We start from the raw sequence: 14,327 nt of genomic DNA on the forward strand, positions 1-14,327 counted from the left end.
TTTATATTAATGCACATTTATATGTTTCTATGCTAAATTTATCAATTGAGCTGTTAAAGCTTGGATTTTGTTGTTTGTTCTTTTATTATGTCTACCTATTTTTTTATAAAAATTATTAAACAGATTTAAAACATATATACCTTAATTATTTTATGGAATGGATGTAGTGAACATAGATATTATGACTGCATTGCTGCTGTGCTGTCACTGCCCAACCACAGACTTGGAATAGAAAGATAATCATTTTCAGTAGTAGCTAGAGGTATCTTAACAAAAAATTTGTGAACTAGGTTGGCTTTGGAAAAAGTGTGCCTATCATGGAAGCACATGGTGGTATGGTTGCATGGTCCCAAACCGGGTGTAGTTACAACAGGTAATTTTCATGTATAAACTCAGAAGGCTTCTGAACGGAGTTTCTAAGGCCAGCCATAAACCCCAGCTATGGGCTCTGCAATATGACATCCACACAACAATAAGCAATATAATATCAACCCAGCGATAAAAACCCTGGTTCCAGGAATATAACACCCAGGCTTATGAAATATAACACTCACGCAGCAATATAACACTGAATACAGACCCTGCCCTGAAGAGCTTACAATTCAGGAGATAGTGAGTGGTAACTGGTAGGCTTTTTCATCCTTTTGCAAATGCATGTGAAATTACTGTCAAAACATTGCAAAGCAGTGCATTTTTGTTTGTTTTTTAACATATTTTTCCCATATAGACTTGGAACTTCACTATTTACTGCTTTTTCAAGTCTTATAGGCATTTGCAAGTGATTTTATAGCAGTTTCAGGTGCACACAAGGACTGGAGGTGGAAAATAAAATGAAAACATCCTCCAGAAATCACTTACAAAAAATGCTTAAAAACAATTGCAAAAGCAAGTCAAGTCCATTGAGGTGGCTGGGGCGGCAAATCACCCTAAGACGCTGCATATAGCATCTTAAAAAATGTGTGTCAATTCTACAGCAAACATCCACTTGAACAGAAAATGAGAAAAACTAACCTATTTGTTCCAATAGTATTGATTGAAAAAAATCCTTGTCCTAAGCCCTAAGTTACTATACCCTTTATAAGCCCCTGATGGTAACCTAAACTCATACTGAGGGTTTGATATTTTATAGGGAACCTCTAATCATGTTAAATGTGCCTAAGCTCCACCCTGAAAGATTTACCTTTTGTATTTAATTTCTTCTGAAAGATATCAGTGCACATTTTTATATGTGAATGCACCTAAATATTGCATACAGTTTTATAAACTTATATGCATTGTGCAATCCAAGGTACTGTTGCGGTCACTGCTCTCTAGTCTTAGCAGATTAGGTAATCAGAGTGCGGTTTAATGTCCTTCTTGCTGGAGGCCCTGACATGAGCAAGCAAAGCTCTGCCATTACCAAGATTGCTTCTTCCACCTAAAGAAACAATGCAGGTGTGATAAGTCAGTAATTGGGGTAGCAGTTATGATACTGGTAACTGTTTATTTGGCCCCTGCCAAACTTTTTTTCACCACAGGTTTCTAGAGATCAATTCCTCTAGCAGATAACTAGGCCCAAGAACAAATTTGTAATATACTGGCACTTGATGGCTGCATCAATTTTGATTTTCAGGCCCTTTAATATTATAACAATATGTGTAGAGCTTTTTCATCATATACTGATTTGTGTTTTGCTGTGTGCATCAGCCTAGGTGTCTGTTTTGACTGTGTGTCTTTTTGCCCATTAAATGTGTGCTGTAACTTAGCATGTTTGGCTAGTGTCTGTTTTGACTGGTTGCATCAGCCCTGAAATGGTGTGTTTTCCCTACCCGCATATAGTCACTGGCCACCTTACTAGGTACACCTTGCTAGTACCACGTTGGACCCCTTTTTGTCTTTAGAACTGTCATAATTCTTTGTGACACAGGTTCAGCATGGCGTTAGAAACATTCCTCCATAATGATTTCATTGTCATGTATAGCAAACCAGTTTGAGATGATTTTACCTTTGTGACATGCTGGAAGTAACTATAAGAGGATGGGTACATTGCATCCACCAAGTGATGGACCAAGTTTAGCAAAAATGTTATGGTAGGCTGTGGCATTTACATAACTCCCAATTGGTACCATTTAATTTACTATTACACCACCCACCTGAAACTTTGGTTCAAGGCAAGCAGCAAAGAACCCTACCATCTATTTCAATGTTTTTTTTTTTTGTGACAACAGCAAGAGTAAAACAAAGGTTTGCAAAACATAATGGTAAATACAAATGAAGTGAAATTAAGGTACAAATCACATTCCAAAGGAGCAGTCTGAACACAAACCACCTGACACATGATACTAAAAATGGAAACTAAAAACAAGATAGAAAATATAGTAACAAGACAATGCATAGATGATCATCTTGAGAGTTACAATAAAAAAATCATGACTCTACCATCTAAATGTTGCAGCAGAAATCACAATTCCTCAGACCAGGCAACATTTTTCTAATCTTCACTTGTCAAATTTTGGGTTACTGTTGCCTTTCTATTATCTCAAATCCGTCTGACCATTCTTATCTGACCTCGGACATCAACAAGGTATTACACATATACTTACTTACAATGATATTTTCCCATAGTAGGATATTTTCCCAAACCCTAGAGATGGATGTGGGTGAAAATCCTAGCAGATACTAAGGCCTGTGTCTGGAACCAACAACCACACTATGTTCAAAGTCATTTACATCAACTTTCTTACGCATTCTGATGCTAAGTTTGATTTTAAGCAGGTCATCTTGACAATGCATGCCTAAGTGCAGTTAGTTGCTTCCATGTGTTTGGCTGATTAGATATTAGTAGTAACATGCAATTAAATAAATACATTTAAAAAATTGGCTTGTGAGTGTATGTCTGGTTCTGACTATATTGACCATTCTATTTGCTGTGTGCTGTAAGTCGAGTTGAACCTCAGAGTCTATTATTTTAACAGGATCTCATTACATTGGAGAGTCAAAAAACTTCATTACGTAACAGAATGCAAAGGGATAAACAAGTTTACCTGAATTCTGAATATATTTTGTAAATAAAAAAGATTTGTATTGCTGTGTCTGAAGCATGACTAGCTATATATGTTCACGTTTGTGAAGTCCCAATACAGTTAACAGCCACACTTCATGAAGGTTTTAAACAAAACTATTATGTTTTATTTATGAAATGCTTGCTGATTCTCTCTTTTATCTTTCTTGTTTTTTTTTTTGTTGTGTATTTTCACACTTTCTGCATTCCAGACTACAGACTTTTAGACTGTCAGACTGCAGGCAGGAAATGTAAATATCTGGGGAATGGCACTTCACTAGGAGCTATTTACACAATTGGCTACATATTTTCCCTGTGAAGTCCCCCACCTCAGATATTTCCCATTCCTGCCTATAAACAGACAATGATTTTAGGATGGAAGTAGGATTAATTTCAAATTAAAACATCACAGAGGAAAAGTAGTTGCCACTGGTCATCTGTCACTGCTGCAGCTGTGACAGGGACCCACACACACAAATGCCACTGCTCTGACTCCAAGTAACCATTTATAACCACTGCCAACTCACTTCTACCCTTCTCTCAGCTTTTAGATAAATAACAACACCTTCTGACTTCCAACACCACAACTCCCAATTGTAGCTTCAGTGGGTTACAGGAGTGGCAATTGTGGTCCCAAGTAGGAAGTCACTGCTAAAGGCCCTTCGGAACCCCGGCAAGTCCAGCTTAAACCACCTTCATTCCAAGTTCGGCAGCTGCTGATTCCCTTTACAGACCTGAGGTACTCAGCCAGACTCTGCATCTACACTCACTTGCCAATATGCCTACAATCTCTTAATACTCTGTTTACAATACTACATCAACATGACCCCCTACCCAGTCTGACCATTACAAACCTCCTGCACAACCTTTGCAATCTGAAACATGCATGCCCCCCTCCCACAGTCTTACCTCAGCTCCTCACCTTCATCCTTTTCCCCCTCCATTCATGCCTGAATCTTTACTCCTTTCTCTGGTGTATTTTAGTGTGTCTGCATTCCACAGCCCTTCGCTTATCCCCATGTTTGCAATCCCTCCTCTCTACTTTTGCTACACGTCTTACCACACCCATCTATCCTTCTCTAACTAGACACTTCACCTGTCAGACATAATTCTCTTCTCAGACATCTCACCTTTGTTGATATATGTCCCCTTCCAGCTGCTTTACCAGCAGCTGACATCCATCTCTAGCTGGAGATCCACCTGTTACTGGCATCCATACCTACACACCTGGATACTTCCGTCCTTACATCTCCCCCTCCCCTGGAAGTTTGGATGACTTGCCTACCAAATTATCCCCTCCCTAAATCATCCACATTATATGATATTTGTAACATTCCCAACCTTCCTTTTATAAATTGGGCACACTTTTACCAGTATAGTAATTTAAAAAATGAGTCGACATAAGTTATATTTAGAATTATGGGTTTGATTTATTAAAAGTCACCAACACTGCAGAAGATACATTATCATGGGAGATCCTGGGTGATTCAACAAACTTGGAATGGATTTCCTAAAAAATATTTGCTATTAGTTAGTGAAAGTTTTCAGTCCTGGACCAGATACACTCCAGGTTTGCTGGATCACCCAGATTCTTCCATGATGATCTATCTTCTCCAGTCTTGGAGAGCTTTAATAAATCAGGCCCTATGTATTAACATTTAGATGAAATAATCTCACTCTAAAAAAATACATAATCTGAATTTTTAAACCGTTTATTGGCAGGAAATATTATTTGCTTCTCCAATCTTGATATTAATTGGGAATGGCTTATGGCAAAAAAATATAGTTTAGGTAATCATAGTTATGCACATGTATTACTTGGGAAAGGTTAGAATCATGCATGATATAAATACCTAAAACCAAAAACATGTCAGAAGAAGTTATTGCAAGAAAAATTATGTTATTACACACGCTTTATTTTGGCCTACTACATGTGTATTCAAAACATAGATTTGTGCTTTTGTACTTAACACAGTCCAAAGGACAGTGGTACTCACAACAACCTAAATACAGGCACATTTCACTTATCTATTCACTCAAACTGCATAAAAAACAGTTCCTGAGTGCTATGTAATAAACAAAATGTTGCAGTTTGTACTTTAAGAAAATATGTCTTAAAACATCTAGTTATACCATGTGTGTATAAGCAGAGACCAAAATTCTTTTGAGAACCACATTTGGCATTTTTTTCATAATGCACTGCCATATTCTTTAAAGAATTAGATAGAGAGATAAACAGATGTATCATTGTTCCTCCCTGCATCTCTGTATTAGAATAAAAAAAAAACAATTTAAAATACTATCTTACCAAAGGATGAGTCTTACCAGAGCTTATGTGTGTGGAATCAACAGAAGGAAATATTAACAAATGCGTATCAAACCAGCGATTCAGCACACAGAGGACAGCTTGTTATACATGAAAGGTTAGCTCCACCCTATAGTTCAGTGTACAGGTTTCCTAGACAATTTTCTTTCTGCACCTGTTCCCTCTTTATGCAGTACCTATTTGCCTAAAATAATAGATGCTTAGATCAGGTTTCCTGCATTTATGCATTGTTAAAGTACATGAGGTTATTGCAAAACCTAAACACTAACAATGAAAACAAAGTGTAATTCAATACACACTGAAAGAGCAATGGACTTTAGGTATAATAATACAATAAAAAAAACTGTAAGGTGAGGTGAAAATCCAACATAGGACTTATAGAAATTCTGAGATTCCTAAACATAATTGATAAAAGACTAACCCATTAAAATAAATTAAACCTTACATGTTTGTTTCAGATAGAGTAGGCAAGAGTTCAAATTTATTTCAGGCTTTTATTTTTAACTGTGAGGTTGTATTGTCACTGGAACATCAAGGTCAAGACAGCAAAAAAAATCATTAATTCTACCTGTATTACCAACATTTTTATTTTCGTTTTTGTGTGTCCCCATTAGATGGATTTTCTAAAATGTCCTGCTCTTGTAGAAAGTCAATACAAATCTCACAGAATTAAAAAAAATTCACTTTCTAACCAAAAAATTGGTTAATAAAAATAGAAAGTGTTTTCTGAAGTTTGACTAAACATTTATGTAAAGTAGAAGGCAGTAGTAAAGTGGAACCTTTGCCAGGTATTTACAGCTCTCTGTTCCACACAATTACAGAGAAAAAAAAATGGTGGTGGAAAATCTTACTCAAAGCAAAATGGTAGCACACACAAAAAAAAGAAAAAGTGCAATATTACATTTACCACACACTTACCGAACAACAAATTCCATTTTTAATGTGGCTATTGTGCAGTGTCTTCATCTGCATAAAATGTGCAGGTTAGAGCATTACTAATATCTTTAAATTAGTCATGAATTTGTAAAATGATGAAATTGGAACATCATTATGACATATGTATAATATATATACATATACATATTTATGCCTGAATAAACACCTAAGTCCCCTTTTACACTTGAGTACCCTTGTTTTAGTCTGAAATGTTTGGATGCAGGAAAAACATATTTAGGCCCTTGGCAGCCCTCAGAGAGCAAATGATAGCAGCTGTGAATGATGTCTTGCATCAGAAAAGGACTGAAGGTAAAACATCAGGACAAGGTCATTATTACAAATGGATACTATTTACACTAGGTTTATTAGAATTTTTCAAGCAATATATAATTTTGTTTCTAATAGCTTATGCACTTTCTTATCCTTGTCTTTAAAGAGTAGTAAGCAGTAGTATATACATACTAATACCTAACCAATTACTACATTTACCTAACATATACACCCTGATTCATCAATGAAATGCGCATATGCTCCGGTCAGCAAACTCTATTACCGCGAGTCAGGCCCGAGTTCTAGTGAACTCGCCTGCCGGTTTCCTGCAAAGATCTCGAATACGCCAATTAAGGCGAATAATTTTCAGCTGCGCGATTCAGGAGTAGATGTTAACCTCAATGGTGAGGTGATAGCAATTGATTAGTGCACACCTGCGCCCTGTTCTGTGCGCATCTCCAGTCCATTTTACAGGTTAGTTTGAGTCTTTAATGTTTGATGCTTTTTGTGTAAGTGCTACTTTTTTATGTTACATTCTACTTAATCACAAACTTGCTTCATTTATAGTTACATTTGTTGCAATTGTTGTTTTGATATTTTTTCTTTTGGTTGCAACACTGCAAACTAATTATTTTATCAAGCTGGATATATACGTATAAGTGGCTATATAAGTGGCACTTTCAAATATGTCATCACACAATAGTATGAGTGTAAAAAAATATGTGAACAAACATTTGTGACCTGATTAAAATTTCATTCTAGTTTAACTTTAGCGAAATCAAAGATTTTAGTAAAGGATTATAGGCAAACATGGTATTATACATGTTTTAAGGAACATTTAGTGATTTCACTTGTTTGCGTATGTCAAAATACATTTAAATGTATAGAAATACATGTGCATTTTCAATAGTACTTTTTTAACTGGACTGGTTTGTTTGTGTGTGTGTGTGTGTGGGGGGGGGGATTAGTTTCATCTGTTGCTGCAATGTTTTTGTGCCTGGTTTGTAATGCCAGTTTCTGTAGTTTAGCAATTCTTCAGCAATGTGTTGTCATTTTTTCCACAAGTATTGAGTACAAATGTTTGTATGGTTTCCACACCAGAAGAGAAAGGAACAGCTTAAAAACAATCACAATTGTCTTTTTAAACTGTGTGTCCTGGGAGATTGGAAAGGAGATCACATAACAACAAACCCCCAGAAAACAAACAACAACATTTTACAAACAACTTTATTCAAAAGAAACATTAGCTAAAAGGTCACAATAAAAAATAAAAACACACACAAAAAAAAAAATCACATTACTAAATTTACACTCACTTAATGACAAATAAATTAAAAAGAACAAACAAAACACATGTAAACCCACACTTCCATTTAAAAGCCAAAATAGTTCAAAAATGGCCCAAAAATATTGCATTAAAAAAATACTTACCAAACCAATATGCAATTTTGGCCTATCCTAGGTGGATAACTGAATAAGAAAATATTTATGCAGGAAAACATTTCAAAGTGGTAATAAAGGCAGAATTTTGCAATCAAACAATATGGCCACAAACACAATAACATAGCATTAACACTGACTTCAAAATTGCAAAATGGACATTTAAACATTCAAAGTTAAAAAAAAAAAGACGCTATTGTGCTAAAGGGTAAGTAAAGTATCAAATGCAACAACATAGATTAATTAGGATAAAACACAAAACAATAGCCCTTCCAAGATTAGAAAAAAAAAAAGACAAAAGGAAAAAAGCAAGTTAAACAACACCCTTATATATGCTCAAATTCAAGCAAACAGGTGATAGAAATTCACTTGCAATTAGCACTTGCGCAGTCTGTCAAAATTGGCTGTTTTTTTTTTTGCAATTGGACATTTCATATTCATTGATTGATACGATCCTTTAGATTTGTATACCAGTAAACAGATATTCTATTTTTAAAAAAAAAAAATAAAGTTGAGGAGGATTTATTGTTAAAAGTATTAAAGTATTTTCTATATGTGTGTATATATATATATATATATATATATATATACACTTACAGGTACGTTCTCCGCCGGGGGAACTCCGTTAGGGCAGGGATCAGCGTGCTTCCGGGATCGCGGGGGCACGTGTGCCGGCTTCTCCTCGCTCGGCTCTGCAGGAAGGAGGAGACACGCGCTGCAGCCAGGAGGAAAGGAGAGAAAAGGAGAAGCACGCAGGATCGCAGGATCGCGGGATCGCGGTATCGGGTGAGTATGTTATTTTAATTATTTTTAAAAACTGTGTTCGCCGTATAAGACGCACCCACTTTTCCCCTCCAGTTTTGGCGGAAAAATACGGTATATACACATATACATATACATCTATAGAAGCAAACAAGAGCGTGTGTGTGCTTGTGACTTTTGTGGGAAAATCTAGTCCGATGGCAAAGCCGAGGTTTAGCCTGCGGAAAGTCGTAATATTTACCACCAGGCGGCTCCTCCGAACAGGCATCGTAAGCGTTTAGATAGGCGCCTATGTAGAGGAGCTGAACTCAGTTGACTCTTGCCTAACAGGAAAGAAATAAGTCATATATGCTTTTTTCTTAGCGCATAATGATTTTTTAAACATTTGAACAGCACAAACATTTTTTTATATGGGTAATTTGTGTGCCATTAGAAAGAATGCTTTTTTAGGGGAACAGTGACTTTTAATGCAAGCTCGCCAGTGTCAAACTGCCGGGGATGCGCAGTTCCAGCAGCGAGATTATTTTGGTTACTAACTTTCACGCGAATACGCCAGCCCCTGAAATTTAGTTGATAAATTGATCGAAGGCCTCCGATTTTGGATCGGGAATACGAATGCTTGGTGAATCACCCTCATAGTATTCTTGCTTGCTGGTAACTCCAGATTTAGTCATATTTTTGTACCACTTTTCTCAGCTATTTTCTCAGACTGTCCAATTTTTAGCAAATGACAATAAAGGGCACTTTCTGATGATGAAATATGGAGAATGCCATTTTCAAGCTCTTTTAGAAATAGTACTAGTCCATTCTCTGTCTTAATGTTTTATTTTCTTCAGTACTGTGCTAGTACTATGTTTTTTAAGTTACTGATATCAAATAAACATATACACTTCAGGATTGTGGTAAAACTACCCCAGAAGTGAGGATTCCCCTGCACTACCAGAGTTAATAAATGATTGTTTCTATTTAGGATAGCATTAAAATACTTTTACCTACCTTATTTCACATCCCCATAGGTTTCCATTTCTTCATGCAACAGGTCCCCTAAAGCAGCTTTCTTTGTCCATGGATCTCAGCTAAGTGACTTTATCTTGTATAATGCAGAACATCAAGGGACCTCCCATAACCTGTATCATTAAAAAGGAAGAGTAAAGCACCAACTGCTGGGGAATCAGGGGATTATGTAGATAAACATGTTTATTTTCGCATATAATTTTTATTTGGATTTTCATTTATAACAGGGAAAAAATGGCAAGACAGAGTGCTCCCCAAAAGCATACTTACAATACAAAGATAAAGGGAAACATATAAGTAACTTAGAAAAAAAAACGAAAAAAATAACAATGTGCTTAAACAGAAATAATTTAGCTGTTATTTAATTTATTGTACAGTGTTACAGATCCTAATCCAAAGATTTGTTCAAATGCTGAACTACCTAGATGGCTTGTTTATATGTGTATATATTCAATGTGGGCCTGCTTACTGCATTATAGTGCATCAAGTCCTCCCGAAGTACCGGCCAGCTGTCCTGACACATACCAGGTAGTACCTTTAAAAAACGTTCATTAATTCTTTTAGTTGATCAAGAGTCAACTCCTGAACTATAAATTTGGATCAGTGTTGGAAAAAGTGTGAAGTTCTCCCCTCCATGTCTTTCATTGTGTTAAGTTTACCTATCAATAGTAACTTATGCAATAATAGTGTTAGGTCTCCTAGCTTGGGTGGTGCAGGAAGCAGCCAAGCTTTCAAAACCATATAATATTCTGCTAATAGACAGTAAATCTAGAAGTGCTTATTTCCCTGGTTCCCAGGTATGAATTGTATTGTTAACGTTTAGTAGCAAGATCTGGGAACAGACCGGTCTGTCCAATGCCTTGATCATAGACATATAACCCAGTACATTTTTCTAAAAACCCTTTATTTTGGGACACCTCTCAGAAAAAGTAAAACATATTTGGTTGTGGTTGCATTTGGGACGTTTTTTTTTCCAGTTTAAAGCGGGGTTAGTAATTGATATGTTAAATACTTAATCGTACCATGAAGTAGCTTTAGTTATATTTCCCTCCATGTCTCACTTTTCATGGCTTTCCTTGTGGTATCCCATCCCTTTTGCAAAGAATGCCAGGTTTTGTCAGTGGGTAGACCTAGAAACATTGCCAATTTAGCTACCATATTGGGCCTAATTTATTAAAGCTCTCCAATATACACTTGGAGTGTATCTGGGTGATTGCACAAACTTGGAATAGATCTGGTCTAGGTTTGAAAACATTTGCTAAGAAATAACATATTACTTGTATATATAAGAAGTCCATTCCATGTTTGCTGGATCACCCAGGTTCATTGACAAAAGTGTATTTTCTCCAGCCTTGGAGAGCTTTAATAAATCAGGCCTATTTACAGGGACTGGCAGATCAGGTAAGGTATCATCCCTCAGGTGTTGGTATACCAATGACATAGATTTGGACTCTTTAGGGGCCTCTAAAAGCCTGTCCATCAACTCTGGGGGGTAGAAGGTCTGCTTGGGAGCCAGTTTCAACAATATGGTACTTCATATCTGGAGATATTGCAGGAAGTGGGTAGGAGGAATGGTAAATTTACCCCTTAGTTCTCCAAAAGACATGACATGACCTTGCAGATTCAGGAGTTGTTGTATTGTGTGAATCCCTCTAATAAGACATCCCTCTAATAAGACATCTCTTATTACTGACCATATGTTACAGAATAATGTATAATATTGCAGTTTAACTAGTCTATAAAATACAGTACTTCTCCATTTTCCATTTCACTTTCGGGTTCTTCTAGTGATAAAAAAAAGAGGGGACGCATGCGCGAAGCAGGCTGATGTTAGAGTCCTGAGCCTGCTCCGCTCCACACCGGGACAAACAGGGCTGTAGCGTGCACATCAGGTGGCGGTTTTGCCATCGGGAGGCTCCCTGAGCGAGGAACAGTACAGAGGGAGGCTTGCGGTAGGAGAAAGTCAGATGCCGATTCACAGTAAGAGTCGGCAGCAGCGTGTTTTAACACAGGCAGCCTCAGCATGCAGGAAAACCAAGAAGGCGGATTCCTCCCTTCACATGTGTCAGGAAAGGAGAGAGTGCTCCAGTGAAACAGAGATGTATACAGGGAGCCTGCCTTCAACACCAGTTGTACAACCACAGCTTTCAGAGTCAGAAAGCCTTTTGGAAAATTTTCAATTAATGTTATATACAGCATTGGAGAGTACTACTAAGAAAATTACAGAACACTTTACAAGGGAGCTAAGAGAGTTGGGCCAGCCTACAGTACAACTTGAGGGGCGAGTTGATGATGTTACCACTGTGCTAGAGGGGCATGAAGATGATATTGAGTATTTGAAACAGGAGGTACAGCTTTTACATCATAAAATGGAGGATTATGAGAATAGGGCCCGCCGCTCTAATCTCCGTATACGTGGCTTACCAGAAAGCATAATCGATCCTAATACAACAGTGACTGCCCTTTTTTGTGAAATATGTCCTGAGATAGCAGTGGAAAAGCTAGAATTGGATCGTGTACGCCGCACATTAGTAAAACCAAAAGCTGAGGGTCCACCAAGGGACATGGTGGTTAAGTTGCACTACCCCTATGTCAAAGATGTGATAATGAAGGCAGTCAGAAAGAAGGAACCTCTCACTTTTCAAGGTCATAATTACCAGCTCTTTATGGACTTGGCTCCAGCAAGGATATTGCGTCGCAGAGAGATGAAACCATTCCTTCAGATCCTACAGAATCAGCAGATCCCTATAGATGGGGCTTCCCCTTCAAATTGTTATTTACATATGGGGGCACGTTACAAGCTATCTCTTCGTTAGAGTAGGCCAGAAACCAGTTTCAGGAAATGGGACATTATGCTTGTAATCAACATGAGAAACCAGGCCATGTGGAACTTCCTAATCCTCTAATATCATGAATATCTGAAATACACCAGCAAAAGAGGACTAAGGAGTGTAATGTCACAGATTCACTTAAACACTTGAGACTCTCTCAGAGCAATATTTGAATGCTTAACTTATTTTTGTTTTCTCTTTTTTTCTCTTCCTGTTTTACCTAGGGGTTATGGAAATAATGTTGGTCAATAATGTATATATGTAATGTAATAACATGTAATAATAATGTATGTATGCCCCTTTTCAAATGAATATAATTTTCTGATAAATCTGGATATAAATCCATTAGCTTATTCGGGATACTAATTTTGTATCTGCTAGGAGCATAATTTTCTTTAAACAGCTGGTTGAATATTTAGAGAATTGCTTGATGTTATCTAATATTTATTAGTGTGCGTTGGTCCTGGTGTGGAAGTCACTGCGCTCCATTGCCTGATGACATTTTTGGGGCAACAGGAAAAATTCTGTCCTCTCTTGTTTATATTGCATTTTTGTATTTTCAGAATAGGTGGATGCAGGGTGAGAGCAGGTCTCCACCCTGCATACCCTGGGTGTATATATTATGCATAGTGTTTAGTGTGTGGTCTGTCTGATGTCACCCCTGTCTTAGTCTGTATCTTTTCCCTTTTGTTTCCGGTGTAAGGCAGGTGGCATATTGAACAAATGCTTTGGACAGGAAAGGGGTACATACAAATAAGTGCTTGAAAAATATGGAGAAATGGTAATTTCAATACTCTCTCTCAATGTACAAGTGTTCAAGTACAAGTGTACAAGTACACGTGCTCTATCCAACTGTTTTTAAAGCTAATGCAGCAGTAAAACGAAGAGGGGTGCTTTTTGGCTTTAGGAAAACAGTGTCATTTCAATTGGACAGAAAGGTGGTGGATGAGGATGGTCGATACTTGATATTGGTTGGAACATTAAATGACGCCAAGGTGACATTGGTGACTTACTATGCTCCCAATGATAATCAATTGCCTTTTTTTGAACAGCTGATGATTTTGGTGTGCAAAAATGCGCAAGGCTATTTGATGATGTGTGGTGACACCAATGTTCCACTAATACCAAGTATGGACAAGAAAAAAATATCTATGGATTCTGTTGTATCCGGGGATAATATATTATCAAACAAACTGCTGGATTTGGTGAGATCTGAAATGTCAGATATGTGGAGGGAATTACATCCTAAAGAAATGGAGTACACATATTTTTCCCATCCTCACCAACTATTTACCTGTATAGACCATATTTTAATACATCAAAAAGCATTGCCTTTGGTTTTATCTTGTGATATTTTGGCGATCTCATGGTCAGACCATGATGCAGTTTGGGCTACATTGTCTTCCCTTTTTCCTAAGCCTGATATGTTTAGATGGTCACTTAATGACTCTTTGCTCAGTAACCCTGAGGTGGACCAAAATGTACAAGGGATATTGGTTGAGTACTTTTCTTTAAACCAACAACCTATGACATCACCGGTTATTCCCTCCACATATGCTATGGGTGGCGCATAAGACAGTGGTAAGGGGACGACTCATACAGATAGCCTCACAGATTAAAAAGAAACGTAGGGCAAAAGTAATGGAGTTAGAATCTAAATATAAAGAGCTAAGAACGCAGTACAAAGCTTCATTAAATAAGAGTATAG

General features: G+C 37.2%; 1 protein-coding gene across 1 annotated transcript in view; it reads right to left on the minus strand.

Annotated features, from left to right (window-relative positions):
* ATP8B3 (ATPase phospholipid transporting 8B3) overlaps positions 1-4,294 on the minus strand; it is a 119,516-nt gene extending 115,222 nt beyond the window's left edge. Inside the window, exon 1 of the mRNA XM_072404989.1 lies at positions 4,171-4,294. The gene's annotated coding sequence lies outside the window, so the exon portion shown is untranslated. The remainder of the gene's footprint in view (positions 1-4,170) is intronic.
* Positions 4,295-14,327: the final 10,033 nt, after the last annotated feature.

Source organism: Pyxicephalus adspersus, chromosome 3 (genome assembly GCF_032062135.1).
Source record: "Pyxicephalus adspersus chromosome 3, UCB_Pads_2.0, whole genome shotgun sequence".
NCBI lineage: Eukaryota > Metazoa > Chordata > Amphibia > Anura > Pyxicephalidae > Pyxicephalus > Pyxicephalus adspersus.